Genomic DNA, 24,461 nt, shown 5'->3' with positions numbered 1-24,461 from the left:
TATCTATTATGATTAATAGTAGATAATTCAACATAAACAATGATCCGAAATTTGTTTTTTAAACAAACTGAATGTATTATGGAGCTAAAATCATATGATTTAATAATATTATGATCCAAAATAATATATGATTTAAAATAATTATCAATAATTAATATGATTCAAAATAGTATGAATGGAAAATATTATGGTCCTTAATTTTTTTATTATTTAAAAACTTATATAATCTTTAAACAATAAAGACTGGAACCAATATTTAGTTTTAAAAAAAAAACATAAAAACAAAAAAAAAAAATCTAAAAGTAAAGACAAAACTAAATAAAGAAATTAAAGTATTAGCATCTTCAAAATGTAGTAAACATATCAAAAATTGAAAAAAAAATATAAATTAAAAGAAACAAAAAGAAGTAAAGAATTGAAAAACAAACTAAAAAGGTTGAAAATCCAGAATACTTATGTTAATTTTTTTTTTTGAAATTAAAAAAATGAAATAAATAAGAAAATAAAGATAAATAATAAAACTCACTTAAGTTACATTTCATGAACATTGGTTGCATATGATTAAACTCTTCAAACCCTATTAATTTCCATGGACATGCAAAATATTTGAAAGCCTGACGTCAAAATGTTGAGTTTGACGTTTGCGCTCTTGACGATATGGATGACAACAATTATCTTCGCATTAGTCATCATTGTTTTGAGTCATCACCACATCTTCTCTCTCTCTCTCTCTCTCTTTCTCTCTCTCTCTCTCTCTCTATATATATATATATATATATATATATATATATATATATATATATATATATATATATATATATATATATATATATATACACACACACTCACATACACACGCGCAAATCTTCATCTTAGAACCAAGAAACCATTATATTTTCAAATTTAGAACTTATTATTTATCAAGAAAATCTAAAAATATTTAAACTCATAACTTTTTATCTTATTTATATTGATATCAAATTCAATATAATTTTTTTTATATGTTCAAATTCTCATAGTAAATCTGCACAGATTCACGGTATGAATCTAAATATATCGAAAAACTAAAAAATAATAATACTAATAATTATAAACAAAAAAAGATTATATTGAATTCGATATCAATAGAAATGGGATAAAAAATAATATATATATATATATATATATATATATATATATATATATATATATATATATATATATATATGTTCAGGTTTATTTAAGACAATTCTAATTTTGTAAGACCGTGAGACCAAATCTAAAAATAATTTTAAAATGCAAAAAAAATGGAAAAATGGAAAAATGGAAAAATTCTTTTTTTAAATATTATTTTCGGAACTTGAAAAAAAATCCCGTTTTTTTTTTTTTTGAAAAATACGTGAAATATTCTAATAGAATATTAAACTGACATATTCTAAAAAATAATTTTAAAATGCAAAATAAATGGAAAAATCTAAACATTCTTTTTTAAATATTATTTTCGGAATTTGAATTAATTAAAAAAAATATAAAAAAAAATCCCGTTTTTTTTTTGAAAAATACATGAAATATTTTAATAGAATATTACACTGTAGATATTCTAAAAACTAAATTTAAAATGTAAAATAAATAGAAAAATCCAAAAATTCTTTGTTTTTAAATATTATTTTCAGAACTTGAATTAACTAAAAAAATATGTGTTACAGTCTCACAAAATTAAGTCGTATCACATGAACCTAGCCCTATATATATATATATATATATATATATATATATATATATATATATATATATATATATATATATATATATATATATATATATATAACTGCCGGACGTTAATTTAGTTTCTGACATCAAATAAATATTTTCAATTATTGGCTTGTACATTTAAAATTATTGATTGAGATATAGTACCAACTTATAGTCTAATACAGTGTCTTGTGCCCACATATTGATACCTAATTTATCTTGAATTCCACACCCCCCCCCCCCCCCCCCCCCCCACCCCCCACCCGATTTTATTCTTGTTTACTATTTAAAAGATATACACAATCTAGTAAATTATTACATATGACAAATGATATGAAGGCTGAAGCAGACCAAAGATAATCTATAACCAATATAACTAAAAATTAATTTCAATTATACATCTTATGATTTTATTCTTTTTTTTCTTATCCATATATAAAAAGTGTCTATTGATTTTACTCATCGGAAAATGACTTAAGTGTATAACTAAATATCCTTCCCATTTGGCCACTTTTTTATTATTATTATTATTATTATTATTATTATTATTATTATTATTATTATTATTATGTTTACCGTTGAACTTGCTTTTGGTGTTCAAAAATACCAATGTAACAAGTTATAGTAGGCTTCCGGTGACTTCATTACCTCTGACGGCTTTCCGATCATCTTCTCCGGTGAGCCTCCGTCAAACATGAGAGGTCGTTTTCTAGATATCAATTTTTTCTTTAAATGTTTAATTTTTTTTTATTCTTCTTGATTTTCTGGATCTACAAATTAATTCGAGCTCCATGGATGAACCTTGAAATGAATTTCAAACCTTGAAAGAGGGTTTCGTTCAGGTTTCGTCTTCCATGCATGAACCTTCATCAGCTTCGAGTTCAAGTTGTTCAAACAGCTTCCATCGCAATTTCAACATCTTTGAGAATCGGAGGTACACAAAAAGAGATTCAAGACCAGCCTCCATTGATTTCCAGATTTTCTATCAAAGAACAACATACACGAAGCTAAGGGCGCGTTTATTTGCAGAAAAATGGGCCGTTTTCCGGAAAAATTTTCCAAGAAAAATGAGAATTTTGAAAACGCGTTTAGTTCGTCTATTTTTCTAAATTTTTCACGGAAAATGAAAATTTTCCGTTTTCTAAAATTACAAAGAAGTTGGAAAATTTTGGAAAACTGATAATCATTGTTTTCCACATTTTTCTAATTCCAAAATTTTTCTATAAACACACCCACTCCACCCCATCCACCTCTACCAACCCCCACCTTAACATTCCCCCCCCCCCCCCACACACACATATAAATACTGTAACATCCGGATATCCAGATATGGGAAGTTGAGTAATTTATATTGGGGAATGAGGAGACTCGGCGAGTTGACGCCTCAACTCGTCGAGTAGGATCGCGTTTTGGGGACCAGTTTAATGAAGGGACTCGATGAGTCGGGTATTTGGACTCGCCGAGTCGGCACTGTCAAGGAAAACCTTAATTGTCCGGGTTTGGGACCTATTTAAAGGCCCTTATGGCCTTCAATGGCGGCCACCTACACCTTTGAGAGACCCCTATCGAACCAGAGAGCTAAGAGAGTGAAGAAGAGCCATTTTGGAGCATTCTTGAGGTGGTTGTGCAATGGAGTAGTCATTTCCAGCAAAGGGAGGTCAGGGGGTGTCGATTCAGAGCTTCTGAGCTTGCATCTTCACCATAGAGGTATCAAATCGTTCTCCCTTTTCTGTTTTGGGTAAGATTGGTGATTTTAGGGTTTTCTAGCTTCTTTTATGGCTTGATTTGTGGAGTATAGTGTCCCATTGAGTGTGAAGCCATATATCTGGACCCAAAGAGGTCCAAAGAGTCCCTTCCATCCTGCTTTATGCATTCTATTTGAAGGTTTGAGCTAGGGTTGTTATGTAATGGAGGGTTTCACCCTAGAACCTTGCATGAGTGCCTAAGGTTCGACCTTTTCGTTGTTATTGGCTTTGAGGGAGTTAGATCTATGGTTTGGTGAAGCAGATCTGACCACAGAAGGTCAGATGAGGGTTGTCATGGGAGCAACTCACCGAGTCCATAGGCAGACTCGACGAGTCGAGTCGGGGTTGCCCCGCGATTCGTTGCTGAGTAACTCGACAAGTGGAGAGGGAACTCGTCATGTCTAAGAGGTTTAAGAAGGATTTAGGGAACCCACATGGACTCGCCGAGTCACTCTTGTGTACTCGTCGAGTCTGGTCAGTGTTGACCGTTGATTTGAGTTGTCTTATGTTGACTTTGAGAGTTTTGGTCAACAGAGGTAATAGAGGTCAGGGAGGGGTAAAATGGTCTTTTACCCATTACCTGACTAGAGAGGGAAAGAGTAATCGCCGGTTAATTAGAGTTGGGACTTCGAGTATTAATTAGAGGTATTTGCCTTATGTGTTAGGCGGTGGCGAGTCCGAGGTTCGCATGTGCAGATAATTGCTTTAGGATTGCCAGGTGAGTCTTCTCACTATACTTTACCTTGAGTAGGTAACCAAAGTTATGTGATAGAGTATTTGTATGCTGTGTATGTTATGTGTTGTACTGCATTATTTCTATGTGATTTATGTTGTGCATGTTTACAGAGTTAGAACTGGAAGGTTCCCAGAGTTAGAACCTGAGGGTTCACAGAGTTTGGGTGCACGGACCCACAGAGTTACAGCCTCGAGTGGCTAATATGTGTTATATGTGGTATATTGGGGAAACTCACTAAGCTTCATGCTTACAATGTTTTGTGTTATGTGTTCTAGGTTTCTTTCAGGATCACGGAACGACACCGGCTTGATTGTACACACTAGCGAAAGAGTCATATTTTGAGGATCCTGGTTTATTATGCAAGTGAAAACGAAGTTATGTTTTGTAATTTGATTATGAATGAGATATTAAGAAAAAGTGTTTTTAAGAATTAAACCATTATTTTTAAACGAAAAATTGTTTTGAAATTTACGGTGTTACAAATTGGTATCAGAGCCTTGGTTTGAGGGATTCGGATGCCCCTTTGGGTAAATCTGGACTCAAACTGAGGAAGTAAGAAAAGTTTTCAAAGAAATAATTTTATCAAGCGAATATGAGTTTCAAAGAGAAAGCAAAAAGAGCAGTGTGTACAATCAGCTAGAGCCCGAACGGTGATTTCCCAAAACACCCTTATTTTGTGTTATGAGATATTTGTGATACATTTTATGAGATATTATGCATGCTAGAGACAGGTTAGGCAATTCATATTTTAAGACTAGAGTGGCTTGATTTGTGATGCCTTAGCCTAGGGTTGCTGTTATATGTGATGTGCTTTCGAGTATGTGCGGAGCGAGAGTGTCCAACAGGAAATTTTTTAGGGGATTCGAGTAAGGGAGTAATATAGAAGAGGTATCTATATGAGCATACGAGGAGCTTGCCGAGAGGGTAGCCAGATGCCCACGTGGGGCGGAGTTGTTAGAGTTCAGTGATATCCATCACGTATGAGGAAAGTGAGTGGATAATAACCTAAGGAGGTTTTTCGTGCTGAAGGGGACGCTTCAATTCCCAAATGTTGTTTGCTTCGTGCTTTGTGGAGCTCTCAATGATGGGAGTCAGCTACTAAGTGAATATGATGATATTCAGGAGGTAGATGGCTGGCATCATTAGGAGTTCTTCAGCATTTGATGGTAGAGAAGTGTAGGAATCTAGGAAGAGCCTAGGGAGTAACCTTAGCCAGATGAGTGCACTGGCAGAGTAGAGAATTTTGTTGGGGAGCGAGCACACGCGACGGGATTACTGAACGAGAAGGTCGAGTAGCTACTTAGGAACTCCGGAATAGTCCGTGTGGAAAGTATGGGTAGATGTGGCAGGTAGTATGGGCCCGTACTACTGAAAGCAGAGGACCCATACTTGATACAGGGAGTATTCTAAAGGTCCTAATGAGCGGATTGAGGAGTGATGTTATGGTTCGAGTACCATACATCGGAGCAGATTAAGGAGTGATGTTATGGTTTGAGTACCATACATCGGAGCGGATTGAGGAGTTATGTTATGGTTCGAGTACCATACATCGGAGCGGATTGAGGAATTATGTTATGGTTCGAGTACCATACATCGGAGCGGATTGAGGAGTGATGTTATGGTTCGAGTACCATACATCAGAGCGGATTGAGGAGTGATGTTACGGTTCGAGTACCATACATCGGAGTGGATTGAGGAGTGATTAAGGAGTGATGTTATGGTTCGAGTACCATACAACGGAGCGGATTGAGGAGTTATGTTATGGTTCGAGTACCATACATCGGAGCGGATTGAGGACTGATGTTATGGTTCGAGTACCATACATCAGAGCAGATGGATGAGTGATGCTATGGTTCGGGTACCATACACCGGAGCATATTGAGAAAAGATGTCATGGGATGAGTACCATGGTTTGTAGTGAATGATGCTTGTGGTTCTTCGGTTATCCGGTCATGATTGATGAGGTAGATATTTGGACGCTATGAGTTTTAGGTCTGTGGGCCATGGTTGAGTTCGAAGAGGCGTCCCGTGAGAGGGAGGTCGAGAGCCTTTCAGAGTATTTTGGTAAGAAGTCAGAGGGAGGGGAGAATTTCGGTCTGAGTTAAGCAATCAGTCGATAGAGGATATGTCACCTTCTATGACCTGGGCGGTGCTATTTATGTTCGTGTGCGAAACATGAGAGACATGATGTTTAAGTTTTGGGTTTGGGGGTAAACCCTGCAGGTTGTCATTGATGATGATTTTCCACCAGAGTATCAGGTAGCATGTGTGCCGAGAGACAGTGATTTATCATGAGCAGATAGTCAGTTGGGACTGAGATAGTCGAGGACCACGTTACACCTATTTGAGTATAGTAGGGCACATTGTAGTGGTATCAGTGGGGAGTCCAGTCGATTTTATCAGTGCAGTGGTTTTTCTATCTATGTTGGGTATTGAATATGGGAGTGGGTCCTTGTTCTTGGGATGATCCATGTGTTGGAACGTGGGTTGATGAGTCAAGGTGGGGGAGTATGATGATTTCGTAGTTCAGTCTATGAGTCAGTGATGTTATTGGTCAGTTGAGTTGTTTGGTATTGGATTGGTACGAGACTTGGAACGACTAGAGACAGTCGTGACGAGAAGTTCTTGAGGATTTCATCTGAGGTTCAGAATATATGAGATTGATTGATTTCCTTAAAGGGGATTATCAGGCGTTTCGTAGCACTTTCCAGGGGCAGGTGCGATTTTGCTGGTAAAAATAGTTGTGGGATGATTGTGTGCCAATTGGTGATGGTTCGAACCCTGAGTGGGGGAGAACCGGGTACCGTATGGAAGAAAACAGAGATTTGTCAATATCGGTTATAAAGGGGGTATAGAGACCTCCGCTAAGAATTCATGAGACAAGAGTTATTGGTGATCGAGGAAAGGGTCAGAGTGAGCTAATATAGGAAGTACTTGTTTGACAAGGATGAATGTCTCCACGGAAGGTGGTCATTGGTCAGGAACCTGGTAGTGGTCAGGGTTGTTGCAAGTAGGTAGAGAATGATTGAGCAGCCAAATCTAGGTTCGGTATGCGTAGTCTTGCTTGGATTTTGAGCGGCAGGAAAAAGGGTTTCGGAGAATTATCAGCGTTTTCCGTAGCGTTCGCGTTTTCTCGTGTTCCAATTGAGTATTTGGATACATCGAAGTTGCGTATTGGGAAAAATGAAGATCTAATTATGGGGTTAAGAGGAAATGTATTATTGTATCTATATGATGCTTGGGGCAGGAGATTAGTGGTTGTGGTAGGATCTTGTGATGTTCCGATGGGGTGTTCCGAGATATCCGGGTATGATATCTTGATTTCGGAGTTATTCGAGAATCTTGAGTTGAGACGACTTGTGGTGTATCAAGTACCTTTGGTTCCAGTGGGAGCCTTGGGAGTTGTCATCAGGAAGGATTATTTAAGAATGTGGACTTTTTGAAGAAAGAGGTATTTTATTATGATGATTGTCATAATAATTTATGATGCATAATGGGGGCAAGTGTGTGTAGATATCTATGATAGTCCGCGGAGCATGAGCTAGTGGATATAGTGTGGTGTGGTATGAGAATTAGATTATGGGGTAATGGGAGAGAGTGTTGTGATGCTACGGGGAGCTGTAGTATTCACTAGTCAGAGGATGTTGTGATGCTATGGGGAGCTGTAGTATTCACTAGTCAGAGGATGTTGTGATGCTACGGGGAGGTGTAGTATTCACTGGTTAGAGGGTGTTGTGATGCTACGGGGAGCCGTAGTACTCACTGGTCAGAAGCTTTTGGTGATGTTGAGGAGCCGTAATATTCTAGGCAGCAAGAGAGTGTGATGATGAAGTGTTCTCCGATCTGAGTATGATGCATAGGAGTTTTAGGCTTGAGTAGCCTAGTATCGAGTTGTTGGAGCTTGGTGGTTAGGCGAGGGGCGAGACGGGGGTCTCCTTCTCTCTTGGGAATTATTATATTTTGAGTTGAGTTGAGCTGTGTTTTTCGCAGCATGAGGAAATTGGGAAATGGTATTCGCGTGGGGCATATGGTGAGTCATGAGACTAATGTTTTATTGGGACACGAGGTTTCAACTTTGGGTCGGACCCAAACTCTCGAGTTGAGTTTGGCTTTGATTGTGGAAGGATATCGAGATGAGATTCTAGACTTCTAAGGTAAATTCTCGGATGGGAGGTACTGTTATCGTCAGATATTTTTATATGTATAGGTTAGTACTCGGGAGCAAGAGATATCGCGAGATGCACAGGAGATGTGCACAGCTAACATCTGAGGTCGGGGTTGAGTTGATCTTCGGTTGGGTTGCAGTCCTTGTATGAGTTAATGAGAATTTCGTGACTGGTGTGCCATTGGGCTGAGATAGTTGATGCGATGAGGAATTCGGTGAGACGTTTTGGATCATGCTTATGGGTAACCGTGGAGGTTTATTTTTTTTATGCTGAGGTCAGACCTCGTGTGGTGTTAAAAGAGATATGGAATTTAGAGCGAAGGCTTATGAATGAGATGTTGAGGACACTTTTGAGCAAGCATGGTTATGCTTCTGTGTCTGAGGGCAGAGTGTCAGGATTTTTGGTTCGGATGGTTTTTGATAGCAGTTTTAGAAGATATACCCCGATGGAGTGTGAACCCTTTTATTCGCAGGGGTGGGGTTCGTCAGTCATGGTATAATCATTTTGGTGGAGAGATAGTCGGTTGTTGGATATGGTCGTATGAGAATCGGAAACCAGTGAGAAAGCAGGGTTGTTATTCGAGGAGCAATTATCATGGTGATCGCTCGAGTAGACGGTCTGGAGGCGGTTTAGGTCACTAGAGTTTTCGGTTATTGGGAAGGCGTATTTCTAGCGGCGAAAGTGTTGGTTTAGACTTTGTTTTGGAGGTTCCATGTAATTTTGGATGTCTCTAGAGAAAGATATCCGGGGGTATGAGGATCATTTCGGTGGTGCCTTTCGGATCAATGGTTTAAGTTTTGGGTGGTTCAGGAGTGATTTCGGGGACGAAATCTAATTCAAGTGGGGAGAATTGTAACATCCGGATATCCAGGTATGGGAATTTAAGTAATTTATATTGGGGAATGAGGAGACTCGGCGAGTTGACGCCTCAACTCGTCGAGTAGGATCGCGTTTTGGGGACCAATTTAATGAAGGGACTCGACGAGTCGGGTATTTGGACTTGCCGAGTCGGCCCTGTCAAGGAAAACCCTAATTGTCCGAGTTTGGGACCTATTTAAAGGCCCTTATGGCCTTCAGTGGCGGCCACCTACACCTTTGAGAGACCCCTATCGAACCAGAGAGCTAAGAGAGTGAAGAAGAGCCATTTTGGAGCATTCTTGAGGTGGTTGTGCAATGGAGTAGTCATTTCCAGCAAAGGGAGGTCAGGGGGTGTCGATTCAGAGCTTCTGGGCTTGCATCTTCACCATAGAGGTATCAAATTGTTCTCCCTTTTCTGTTTTGGGTAAGATTGGTGATTTTAGGGTTTTCTAGCTTCTTTTATGGCTTGATTTGTGGAGTATGGTGTCCCATTGAGTGTGAAGCCATATATCTGGACCCAAAGAGGTCCAGAGTGTCCCTTCCATCCTGCTTTATGCATTCTATTTGAAGGTTTGAGCTAGGATTGTTATGTAATGGAGGGTTTCACCCAAATGAGCTTGTAGAACCTTGCTTGAGTGCCCAAGGTTCGACCTTTTCATGGTTATTGGCTGTGAGGGAGTTAGATCTATGGTTTGGTGAAGCAGATCTGACCACAGAAGGTTAGATGAGGGTTGTCATGGGAGCAACTCACCGAGTCCATAGGCAGACTCGACGAGTCGAGTTGGGGTTGCCCCGCGATTCGTTTCCGAGTAACTCGACGAGTGGAGAGGGAACTCGTCATGTCTAAGAGGTTTAAAAAGGATTTAGGGAACCCACATGGACTCGCCGAGTCACTCTTGTGTACTCGCCGAGTCTGGTCAGTGTTGACCGTTGATTTGAGTTGTCTTATGTTGACTTTGAGAGTTTTGGTCAATAGAGGTAATAGAGGCCAGGGAGGGGTAAAATGGTCTTTTACCCATTACTTGACTAGAGAGGGAAAGAGTAATCTCCGGTTAATTAGAGTTGGGACTTCGAGTATTAATTAGAGGTATTTGCCTTATGTGTTAGGCGGTGGCGAGTCCGAGGTTCGCATGTGCAGTTAATTGCTTTAGGATTGCCAGGTGAGTCTTCTCACTATACTTTACCTTGAGTAGGTAACCAGAGTTATGTGATAGAGTATTTGTATGTTGTTTATGTTATGTGTTGTATTGCATTATTTCTATGTGATTTATGTTGTGCATGTTTACAGAGTTAGAACCGGAAGGTTCCCAGAGTTAGAACCTGAGGGTTCACAGAGTTTGGGTGCACGGACCCACAGAGTTACAGCCTTGAGTGGCTAATATGTGTTATATGTGGTATTTTGGGGAAACTCACTAGGCTTCGTGCTTACAGTGTTTTGTGTTATGTGTTCCAGGTTTCTTTCAGGATCACGGAACGGCACCGGCTTGATTGTACACACCAGCGAAAGAGTCATATTTTGAGGATCTTGGTTTATTATGCAAGTGAAAACGGAGTTATGTTTTGTAATTTGATTATGAATGAGATATTAAGAAAAAGTGTTTTTAAGAATTAAACCATTATTTTTAAATGAAAAATTGTTTTGAAATTTACGGCGTTACACATACCCACCCACACACACCCACCCGCACACACACACACACACCAACTCACACACACACATACATACCCACCCACATACACACCCACCCACAAACACACACACACACACATACATACCCATCCACACATACACACCAACCCACCCACCCACACATACATACCCATCCACAAACACATACACACACACACGTACCCACAAACACACACACATACATACCCACCCTCGCACACACACACACACATACCCACCCATACACACACCCGCACACACACACACACACACACCAACCCACATACACATACATACATACCCACCCACCTACCCACACACCCACACAAAAACCCACACCTATCCCCACCTCCACCCTCACAAACACACACACCCCCTACACACAAACCTACACCTACCCCCACAAACACACACTCGCACCCCCACCAACCCAACACCACCACGACAATCACTGAACTGCCATCACCACCACCACCACTAACTCGTCACTAGCACCACCACCACCGCTGCCGCCACCATCACCACCACTGACACAATTTCCGCCACCACCACCATCGCCTATCATCACCACCACCGCCGCCAACCCGCTACTATCACCACCACGCGTTTTCTAAATTTTTCAATGAAAAATGAAAATGGAAAACGAAAATCAAAAAGGGAAAACAAAAAACGGAAAATGAAAATTGTTTTTCCGTAACTAAACACAACCTAAGGTTTTCAATTTTCTGAAATCTTTCCAGATAAACAAACCTAGGGTTTTAGAAATTTGTTTTTCAGCTTCAATTTATAGATTTTCAATCCCCAATCCACCGATTTCTTGTATGTTTTCAGAAATTGTTCTTTAGTTTCCTGAAGTTGTTCTTCAAATTTGATTTTTGCTGGAATGGAGGTCGATCCGATGTTGTAATAATGTTTAGATTTTTTGTAGGTATGAAAAACAAGTTTAAGGCATTCATAGTGTCCTTCGTCAGAAAATTCATAAAATCGCCGGAAAGTTCATACATTCTCCAGAAAATTCATATAGTCACTGGAAAATTTATATATTGGTTGGAAAATTCAACTTAATCGGCTAAACCTATAATACCCGATCATAATGGTTTTTGTGAACACCAAAAACAAGTACAATGATAAATATAGTACAAAAAAGTGACCAAATGGGAACATTGAAGATAGTTAGTTACCCTCCTAAGTCACTTTTCCTTTTAAGCATAAACTTATAATGGTAAATAAAACAATGGTAATTGATGTGACATATAATAAAGATTTCAAATAAAGGGTTGTTTGATACTTGCTTAATAAATTAGATCTAAAGAGTCAGATGATTGGGTCTAAATCTCTGACTGCATTTGCCTCATATTGAAATCATATTTTTGATTAAGGATCTGTCTGGTCGTGCTAACTGATAAAAATTACCATTTCACACTTTGTTTTTTGTTTTTTGTTGAATAAGATGTCTTTTGTATAAAATATTTCAATGAAGTTGATGACTATTTATAAAAAAAAATATACCTAATTCAAAATAATCTTGAAAGAACAAATAGAAAGACCCTAAAATTCAAAGAAAACATAAAAAATTAACCCGAACAATTTGAAAGTAGTTGATTAGCAATCTGGTTACGCAAAGTAGTCATATATTTTATGCCTTCTGAACTCCATTATATGCCCTTACTTCCTCCACCTTCCGCATTAGGAGTAACCACATTGTTTTCTTCAAAGAATGTAAATAAGTCATCATGAATCTTGTATTTCCTATTGTGACACTATGAATGACTATATCTCTTTCCACTGTAAAAGGATAAGGAACCATATGTTTTAAGATTCAGAATCTTATCTTCAATATACAATAAGCACGCTTAATAACATTTATGAGTTGTGCATGAGCATGATTGCATCTTTCTTCATTAGTTAACTCCCTTCTTTGTTTAAAATCGGCTAACCAATACCTCGTATCGCGATACGAAGTCATAAATTCACAAGTGTTGGTATATGCAGTGTCAAAAATGTAATATTTATCTATAAACTTTAGTGTGATCCCTGTTATATTAACACAATAGATAATAATAAAATTTATAGAAAGATTATAAATTTGATCGAGAAAATAGAAATCCGGAAATTGGATAAAATGCAATTTCTTTCAAAACTCGTGAATCATGTGTTATGCCCTCCCATCCAGCCCATACAAAGGTGAATATTATATCAAAATCACAAATTACCAATACATTTTGATAACATTCACCTTTTCTTCTTCCACTCTAATGAGATTGTTGATCAGCGGACATAACTACATGTACAAGAGTGACATCTAACGCATCCATTGCTCCAGGAAATATAAATTTTGTCCTTCTTTGGCGTTCTGGGCGTTCTAAGGTATTTGTAGTTGCACTAGAATTTTTTTACACAATAATTTCTTTTGTAAAAGACATCATTGCAATCTGGACCTTGTGAAAACATTTATGAATCTTTTGTGTTGAGTGTTGAAATCCTCGTTTAAACACTCGAAAGCATTCATAATTCCCTATAACATGTAAAAATATAACAATCTTCTTTTCAATGCTTATTGTCCAACTAGGTTGCAACCAATTTTTTTGTGTAAAATGATTGAATAGTAGTAATGCCTGTGTGAAAGACGCAACATATCATTACATTGTGTACAAGATCTGTTTAGCAATTCATGTATATATGTATGTCCACTTAAATTCAATCATTATCTTTTCTTCTTTAAATATCGCTTTGCGTTCATCAGGATAACATCAACTAATACCACGACAATAAAAAGAAAGCTAAAATTTCAGCATTCGTATCCATATGTAACTTGTAAATTGTAAATTGAAACATTTAAATACATAATATAAAATGTAAAAGTTATGCAAAACATAACATAACATTTAAATTTGTGACCTAGAATTTAAGTCCATAATATAACCTTCAAAGTCATCCAAAAAAATCTAAACGTATATAAAAGCCATCCAAAAAAGAAGATTAAAGTGTACATCTAAAATTAAACTAAAAGTAAACTAAAAATCATGCAAAATGCTAATTTCGTTCCTACATTCTTGACACACAAATAACAACTCTAAGTATTAAGACGCAACCAAAGTTTTCTAACATCGACACTTTCATCTAAAAGAAACAGAGTCGGTAGGTATTTTGGATTAGATTTTTCCCACTCCAATGTTTCCAACTTCTTCATATATACATCTAAATCATTGTCAAGATTTTTTTTTCCATTAATGATTTTACAATGTTGATTATTTCTTTCCCAACATGTCTTATATCTTCATCGAGTTTGTTTATAGGAATGTCTTTCCCATTTAGTTTTGCTCTTTTTTTTTTTTCCTGACCACATGATTTTTCACATCTAGATAAGGTCTCTACTGAGGATGAGGTTTCCATCTGAGGGCACTCAATATCATCAAAATCATGCTCAGTAAAAGACTTATTATACAATGATATTTTATATTACCAAAGAGAATATATATATATATATATATATATATATATATATATATATATATATATATATATATATATATATATATATGGTGAGGTTCATGTCAAACAGCATAATTTTATGAGACCGTGAAACACAATCTTAACCGATCATTTCGTAAATAAAAAAAAACATTTTAAATTGCAAAATAATTGAATTTTTTTTTAAATATTAATTCCGTCATTTATATTTTTCAAAAAATAAAATAAAAATAATAAAAAATAATTAAAAAATTACCGGTTTTACATATTCTAATAGAACATTAGAATTTTACATATGTAACAGATTTAGTAGAACTATAGAATATTGTAACATTCTAAAAATCATATCAGAATATTTACAATGTAATATTTTATTATAATATTTCACGTATTTTAAAAAATCGGTCATTTTTATTTATTAATTTTATTATTTATATTTTTTTAGGTAAATAAAATGACAAAAATAATAATTAAAAAAAGATTTTTTGGATTTTTTCCATTTTATTTTTCATTTTAAAATTATTTTTAGATTTCGTCTCACGGTCTCACAAAATTATCATGGTTTAAAATTAATCTGAGCATATATATATATATATATATATATATATATATATATATATATATATATATATATATATATATATATATATATATATATATATATACTAATAAAAAATAGTTATTAATGCCACTTTTTATTTATTTAGATTATATATATTTTTTTCAAATACTCTATAAAAATTACACATGATATTTTTTATTATTTTTTATTTTTTAAAATTCTTGATGTGGATAATAAGTTAGACAATTATATATTTGATTCATAATTTTTAGAAAATATTTTCAACTCGTACAAATAAGTTTCGATTATGATTAACGATAATTAATTGTATTTTTATATTTAAAATTTTACAAAATCATGTTTAATTAATAATTTATTAAAAGTAGCTTATTAATAATTATGAGTTTACTATAAAATTGTAATTATTTTTATAACAATGATTTCGACGTCCTATAACTATATATATATATATATATATATATATATATATATATATATATATATATATATATATATATATATATATATATATATATATATATGTTCAGGTTCATTTGAGACCATGTTAATTTTGTGAGACCGTGAGAGCAAATCTAAAAATAATTTTCAAATGCAAAATAAAAAGAAAAATCCAAAAATTCTTTTTTTAATTATTATTTTTGAAACTTTATTTACCTAAAAAAATAAAAAATTTACCTTTTTTTTTGAAAAATACGTAAAATATTCTATTAGAATATTACACTGTACATTTCTAATATGATTTTTAGAATGTTTAGAATATTTTAATAGATTATCCAGATATGTAGAACATTCTACTAAAATATGTAAAAAAAATGTATTTTTTTTTTGTATTTAATTGTATTTTTTTTGGTCTATTTTTTTTGGAAAATATATATTCCGAAAACAATATTGGAAAAAAAAATGAAAAATTTTCAATTATTTTGAATTTTAAAAATGTTTTTGTTTTATCTACTAAATGAATGGCTAGGATTGCGTCTTACGATCTCACAAAATTAGGCCGCCTCACATGAACTTTACCATATATATATATATATATATATATATATATATATATATATATATATATATATATATATATATATATATATATATATTCAGGTTTATTTGAGACCATTCTAATTTTGTGAGACCGTGAGACCAAATCTAAAAATAATTTTAAAATACAAAATAAATGGAAAAATCCAAAAATTCTTTTTTTAAATATTATTTTTGGAACTTGAATTAACTAAAAAAATATAAAAAAATATAAAAATAAATAAAAATAAATAAAAAAAAATCCGTTTTTTTTTTTTGAAAAATACGTGAAATATTCTAAATAGAATATTACACTGACATATTCTAAAAAATAATTTTAAAATGCAAAATAAATGGAAAAATCTAAAAATTCTTTTTTTTTAAATATTATTTTCGGAACTTGAATTAACTAAAAAAAATAAAAAAAAAATAAAAAAAATTCTATTTTTTTTGAAAAATACGTGAAATATTCTAAATAGAATATTACACTGTACATATTCTAAAAATAATTTTAAAATGCAAAATAAATGGAAAAATCAAAAAATTCTTTTTTTAATATTATTTTCGGAACATGAATTAACTAAAATAAATAAAAATAAAAAAAAATAAAAAAATGCGTCTCACGGTCTCACAAAATATAGGTGGTCTCAAATGAACCTAACTATATATATATATATATATATATATATATATATATATATATATATATATATATATATATATATATATATATATATATATATTAGAGGTGACAAAAATTGACAAGACACGAAACCCGACATGAAATAAACGGGTTTGGGTAAGATTTTTCAACCCGTTTAAATAAACGGGTTGACACGACACGACACGAAAATTAAACGGGTAAGGTTAGGATTGAGAATTTCAACTCGAATATGACTCGAAAATGACCAATTTATTTATATGCAAATATTATGAATTATTTAAATAAACTAGAAAGATACAAAACCATAACCATAATTAAAAGAAAACCTTCGAATTGAGTCATTTTGTAATGTTGAAATGACTTAGCCATCTAGATCAAGACTTAATTTCATTTTTTTCATTCTCTCCCAAACTACCCAGTCTCTTTCACCACTCTCACATCCATGCGACCTTTTCATCCGCCTCTCCAACCCCCACTCTTTTAATTTTGTCATTTGAACTTGCTATGAGTTCATATATTCTGCCTCCAAACTATTAGGTTTTCCTCTCTGCCTATGTAACTCCTACTCTTTTAACATGCTAAATCTTTTAACCTCACATGAGACGACATATTTCAAGGTATAGCCTTAACCCGAAACCCGATACGAACTCGACACAAAAATAAACGGGTTGACATGACACGACACATTAATTAAATAGGTCGGGTTAGGGACAAGCACTTTCAACCCGTTTAATGTTTTGACACGACATGAACCCGACATGACACGACACGATTGCTACCTCATATATATATATATATATATATATATATATATATATATATATATATATATATATAGAGAGAGAGAGAGAGAGAGAGGATGTTATATATCTAAGATTAGATATATAACAATAAATACTATGTTATTTTGAATTAAAACCACTTAGTTTTATAGTTTTACATAATTTCTAAACTTCAAAAAAATTAAAAAAGATTAAAAAAAGTATTATATTTCCTACTTTTTCTCTTATTTGACTTCTGAGTTAGCATTTCGTTTTTACAGTTACCATAATTAAATATAAAATTCATTAATAATCTCTATAATTAATACATTTTACATTTAATTATGGTAATAATTGTGATTAATTAATATTTTTTATACGTGCTCTTAGAGCACATATTAGAAAATCCCTAAATAATATCCTTCTTAATTGTTATTAGCATTTTTTGTGCTCTTAAACAACAAACTTAATCAGATCCTTAATGAGAAAAAACATCAACTTAAAGATCTTGTGGGATATAAGCAATCAAAATCATTTAAATATTTTTTATACAAAAAAGAACATAGACTTAATTGAATTGTAAAAACAAAATAGTCAATCCCATCATTTTCCTTTTGACATAAACACATTCGATAATGTTACTATGAAAAATTATTTTATCATTTATTGGAAAAACATTTCCCGGCGCATGTATTGGAGCCTTGAATTGGAATTTTTTTTTCTAATGTCAATTCTTTCATTTTTCGGGAAAAAAAAAAAGAAAATAAAACGATTAGCATTATGGGAATTGGCTTTACGAAATTTAATCATCGATATTTGTTTTAAGGTTTTCTTCCTGTAGCAAAAACCCCGAAAGGATTATGTGCACGAGTTTAAAGAGGAAATTAGTTATATATGATACGATTGATTTTAGATAACCAAAAAAACATTTTATTTGATAGGATCTTAAATAAAACGACATAGTTTTGATGATTCTGCATTCAATATTAGATACAAGATAGCAATTTATTTCTTAAACCCATAACATTATCCTCGTGTCACTAAGGTCGCAATGTCCTCGTTAATGGGAAGTTGTAGAAGGAGATGAATGCATGAGGGCGCACAGCCACATTGGCAAAACGATGGTGGTGAACTGATGATGATTGTGAAAAGAATAATTATAGAAGCGCTTTATTAAATTAATTAATCTTATCGAGGACGTTCATATAAGGTGATCGAACATTTATTTTGATGCTAGTATTTTGAATAAAGTATTAAGATTTGATTTTCGTATCACTATTTCTTTTTATGACAAACTAACAATTGTTGACCAAATAATATGCTTTGACCACATGTTTTTTTTCGTATTAATATTTTTTTCAATTTTTTGGAAGACTTATTTTCAGAACAAAATATACAACAACTTTCCAATTAATAAAGAAGTGAAAACATTTTTCATCATTATATGCTTGCTTAGTTAATTTAAACGTATTAAGGAATAATAATAATAATAATAATAATAATAATAATAATAATAATAATAATAATAATAATAATAATAATAATAATATTATTATTATTATTATTATTATTATTATTATTATTATTATTATTATTATTATTATTATTATTATTATTATTTAAACCATAATCTAATCTACGTCTAAATCCACTACTTGATCCATCGATTTTAAGGAAAAAAAAAACAACACCCGTGATATGGCAAGGATAATTACAACAAGACACAATAATTATCATTTATACAAAAAAAACGTATTCTTATGATATATATGTGTCTTTCAAAACATTTCCTACAAAGTGTTTTAGAAAATCTATGCAAACTTTTAATTTAGGCCAATTATGTAACATTTTAACTATAAAGTATTACTAGAGGAAAACTATCAGTTATATAACTTATATCAGCTCCATAAAATATAAAACATAAAATTTTGTTTATATGAATCGACGAAGAGTGAAATATTTTTATAAATACAAATATTTAACCATTGTCATGACGTGAGCTATAAGTTGTTACTAAGTTCCACGTAAATTTATTTTGTACAGCAATGCGTTATTACTTTTTATGCATTTTTATTAATAAATAAATGGTACCCAACTATTATATAAACATCATTGAGCTCAAATTTAGTGTTCATACACAATTTGTCCTTAACCTAACGCATTTTCATCTTTTCGTGCCATTATCAATTTTAGGATCATTTCTCTGGCCAACATAATTTTAAAGAAAAAAAGAAAACCACAATTTTACTTGCTCAAGTTTTAAAACATTGCAAAGTGCAAAGTTTTTTTTTCTTCAGTAAAAAAAACACATGCACTGTTTATTATCGACAACATCGCCGTGCTGCCGCTTCACCTTTCCTTGTTTTTCTACCTCTCATGTTACTTTGCAACCCTCACATCCCTCTCTCACCTCTTTCTTCTATCATCAATAACTACATCTATTCAAGGATGCAACTTTATTGTTGACATCTAAGTTTGAATTATGAGGTTTGATGAATCATCCAAGGTTTAATGAATCGATTTTTTTAAATATGAATATGTGTTTGAATCGATTTTGCGGTAGACTGAAACCAATTTCATATTGTTTACTTGGTACGTAGCGGTGTTGGTGAACATGGGAGCCGGTGATTGTAGCGGTGAGAGGTGGATGATGGTGGTGGGAGAAAATGGCCGATATATTATTTGATGTTAAACCATATACAAAAAAAATAATAATTTTAAATCGTGAAATTAAAATCATTAACTTGCAATAAGGTTTGAACAATTTTATAAGTTTAATGGTAGGTGGTATACAAAATAAAATAATAAAATATATACCTTAAAAATGATAATTCATTAAGTTATAACCTTATCTACTGTTTGATAATTAAATCTCAAACTTTGATGTATAAAATGAACAAAATGTGTACAATCGTTTATATAAACAAACATTTTGCTCAAATATATCTAGATTCTATCTTGTGATAGGAATATGTAAGAAGAAAACAAAAGCATAATAAATAATATTTCGAATTAAAGATGATATTAATAATACAAATTTGACGCCAACTTATAAAAGATGTATACAAAAATCGACTAAAAGGAACAGTGGTTTAGAGCAAATAAAATAATTATAATAATTATAATAAAAAAATAATAATACTTTATTTTTTGTTATAAATAAAATAATGAAATAAAGGCTCCAGCTATTATACTGCTAAACTATGATATATCCCAATCAGTAGCCCCTTTAAGCTTCAGACACAAAAAACCCTAGACACGTTTCTCATTAGACACCTCGTTGCCCACGAATTCCCCACGGTTTGTGTTCATCAGTTCATACACATAAACACTCATATAAATCTTTACCACCAACACAGTTAGATCAAACACAAAGAAATCTCGTCAATTCGCAACACCGTATTCTGTACTTATACATATAGCTCAGTGTATGTACATATCGATGGCTGACCCTCCCCTACCCCCTCGACCTCCTCCGCCCCCTTTCAACGCGTGTCAAGAAGCTCAACCCAAAAACCCTCTTCCTCTTCAGTTACCTACTAAACCCACTGTAATGATCACCTCTTCATCTTCTTCTTCTTCTTCTGCTGCTGCTGGCTCTCCAAGCCTCCCTAGTCCAGCGGCAACCGGGAAACATCCAATTTATCGTGGGATACGGACTCGTAGTGGGAAGTGGGTGTCGGAGATACGAGAGCCCCGAAAAGCCAAACGTATTTGGCTTGGGACATACTCAACGCCGGAGATGGCTGCGGCTGCGTATGATGTGGCTGCTTTATCACTTAAAGGCAGTGATGCGGTGTTGAATTTCCCCGATTTTGTTGGGAAATACCCAGTTCCAGGTTTGCCGGAGCCTGCTTTGATAAGGAGTGCGGCAGCAGCTGCAGCAGAGATGATGAAGCCTTGTACTGATCAGAGTAGTGTTATGTTGGTATCACCTGCTGGCGGAGATACCGAGTTGCCGGCTGCGGATGACTTTATGGATGAAGAAGCCCTTTTTGGTATGCCGAATTTGTTGGTGGATATGGCTGAAGGAATGCTGATGAGTCCGCCACGGCAGCACAGTACTGATGATTTGTCTCCGGGGGATTCATCTGATTGTGATAATTTATGGAGCTACTAGGCTTTTCTCAGTGTGTTCTACAAACATAATAAAAATTGAAGAATGAAGCAGAATGATGGAGTTGAAGTGATTATGGGAAAAAAAATCGAAATGAAGAGGGATGCAAGATCAAGATGGAAGACGTGCGAACAAGTAGTATGCAACTATGCATGCACGATCAAGATCATATATAAAGCATGAGAATTTTGTTTTTATTGAAATTTATCATGATTGAAATCAAAGATGTTATATGTATGGTGTTTTCGGAGTTCTGGTTTTCAATACAATGCCGATCTCTTGTTAAACAATTTACCCAGTTCCTACTATAATTAAGCCGAAAGGAGAGAAATATGAGTGCTTCTCCGGGCTTTAATTAGTTGACGATCACCAGATAGAAAGAAAATTCAGAGCTCTAAACAACATGGGAATGTTTTTGGTTTCTGAATAGAGGGTTGTAGACTTGTAGGCAATCAGTTGATCAAAGTACCTATATTTCTTGTGATCATTTAAGGAGACAATGATTGAAGACGACCAAATTACTCCGGTCAATTTAGTTATTTGTAGAAATATACCAAAAGGTTTCTAATCATCCGGTGAATTTAGTTATTTGTAGAAAAATACCAAAAGGTGTCTAATCATGGGTATCATGTACATGGTGTTTTCTGTCAAAATCTTTGAGTAGTTTACGAGTTTGAGTTGTTTATGGGTATGTTAGATTTGCCATTTCAAATAAATAAACAATAAAACACCAAAAAAAAAAAATGACCTAGTTGGGTAATTAGTTATTAGTATCGTATATATTTAGTCATATTTTATATAGAACTTACTTTAAACTTATATTTCTTTCTCTAGAAATATCATTTTGATCAATTGTTACAAATCTAGCCTGTTTAATTACATGTTAGAAAAACAACATTAGATTTATATTTGTTGGTCAAGAAATACTATTAAACTTACATTCGTAAACACAATTTACCATCAAACTAATTTTTGTCCACATTTAATATTTTTATTTTTTTCGACCATCATTAATTTTTCAGTTATTTCCCTTTTGATAAGGCTCATAGGTTTCCCAACTCTTCTTCATCTCCTCTACTTTGCAAAAATCATCCTACCACCACATTCAGTTATCGCCCCTTTTTTCTTGAATCATGTGCCACCAATAATAATCTGTTCAAAATTGAAGTTGATTTTAAGTTTTAATGTGAGCTTGAATTGCTCAAAGGTTTACATGATTTTGCCATAGGTTAAAGCTGATTTTAGAATAGTTATATTGTGATTGTGGTGTCAAATGGTGGAGATGGAAGGTTGTGGTGACCAATAATGGTCATGTAAGATGCTTTTTTTTTTGTTAGAAGTTGATAATGGTAGATGGTGGTGGTGGAGGTGGAGGTGGGAGTGGTCAATCTTTTAATGAAAAATATAAAACAAAAAAAATATTGGTATTGTGTAAAAAAATAAATAAATAAATAAATAAAATAAAAAATAAAAAGAGGAGAAGACATTAACATGCAATACCTTGTTAAAATGGGAGATTTTAAATAGATAGATGACTTTAATAGTCAAACATCTAAAGAAAATAACTGAAAATATATATAGTATTAAATGATAATTCGTTATCCTTCAAAGTCAATACTTCTTGATAAAACAAAAAGGAATAATTTGTTGGAATTTGAAAGAAATTTTTTTTTGAACGATATATGATGTCGTATGGTGGTCACACAACATGAATTATGCTATTAAAAGTTAAATGTCAAATTTTTTTTCGTGATAGATTATGGGATCAATTGTAATCATCTGATATGCCTCGGTTCGTTCCTTTTTACCCTTTCACTTACCCACTATGGACCAACCAAGAAAAAAGGTCGTATTGCTTCCCATTTAATAAAACTGTGAAAATAACATTTATATATACGGAAATTCTTTTTTCATTTTTTATATTCACCATTAAATGAGAATATTAGCAACAAAGTAATATATATATATATATATATATATATATATATATATATATATATATATATATATATATATATATATATATATATATATAGAGAGAGAGAGAGAGAGAGAGAGAGAGAGAGAGAGAGAGGACAACCTTAATTAACTAATTAAGAATTCGTCAAAAAACAAAAATAACTTTATTTCAACTTTAGCAAAACAATGAGTACACTTTTTATGGGTCAATTATGGTGTCATGTCTCGTTATCCAATTTAAAATTAACTTAATAACTTTGCTAGGATAAGCAAATGTTTTTCAAACACATAACTGGTCATTATATACCGTACGTTCTTGACTTTTTATTTGTTTAAAACACACAAACAAATGTTGAACCATTCACAACTGTGGATCATTCGAATAATCTTATTATTTAAGAAGTTAAAACATACAAAATGAAACAATAGGTATATAATTAACATAAGACAATAATTTTACTCATAAATAATACTCATTTATTTAATCATCAAATGTCGATTACATTTATCTATTACACGTTTCTAATCTATCTAATCTAAACTAATATCATCCTTTAGCCCAATTCTCCTAGCATGCTGTAAGTGCTTAACCCTACTCAGTCCCTTCGTAAGCAGATCTGTTGGGTTATCCTCCGACGATACCCTCTTCACTATGAGGACTCATTTTTCTGTCCGATGTCGAATAAAATGATATTTTTTTTTGACGATATACTAAGACCTACCATGATCCCTTGGTTCCTTCGTTAAGGCTACCGCTCATTCGTTATCACGGAAAATTTCCATAGGCTCCTATATGACTGGCACAACTCCAAGGTCTCCAATGAAATTCTTCAGCCATATTGCCTCCTTAGAAGCTTCGCTCGCTACGATATACTCTGATTCGCACATTCAATCAGCTACAGTCTCTTGTTTGGAACTTTTCTGTAACACTGAATTTTTCAAACAAAATTTTCGATTTTTATAAAAGCATAATTCCATCAATATTCA

The 24,461-nt window shown here is 33.3% G+C and overlaps 1 pseudogene; it reads left to right on the top strand.

Annotated features, from left to right (window-relative positions):
• Nucleotides 1–20,671: 20,671 nt before the first annotated feature.
• On the top strand, nt 20,672–21,813 carry LOC145034306 (ethylene-responsive transcription factor ERF024 pseudogene; annotated as a pseudogene).
• Nucleotides 21,814–24,461: the final 2,648 nt, after the last annotated feature.

The sequence above is a fragment of the Lactuca saligna genome, chromosome 3 (assembly GCF_052625555.1).
Source record: "Lactuca saligna cultivar CGN05327 chromosome 3, ASM5262555v1, whole genome shotgun sequence".
Taxonomy (NCBI): Eukaryota; Viridiplantae; Streptophyta; class Magnoliopsida; order Asterales; family Asteraceae; genus Lactuca; species Lactuca saligna.
Note: the sequence above shows the minus strand (reverse complement) of the source record. Positions and strands in the feature narration are given on the sequence as shown.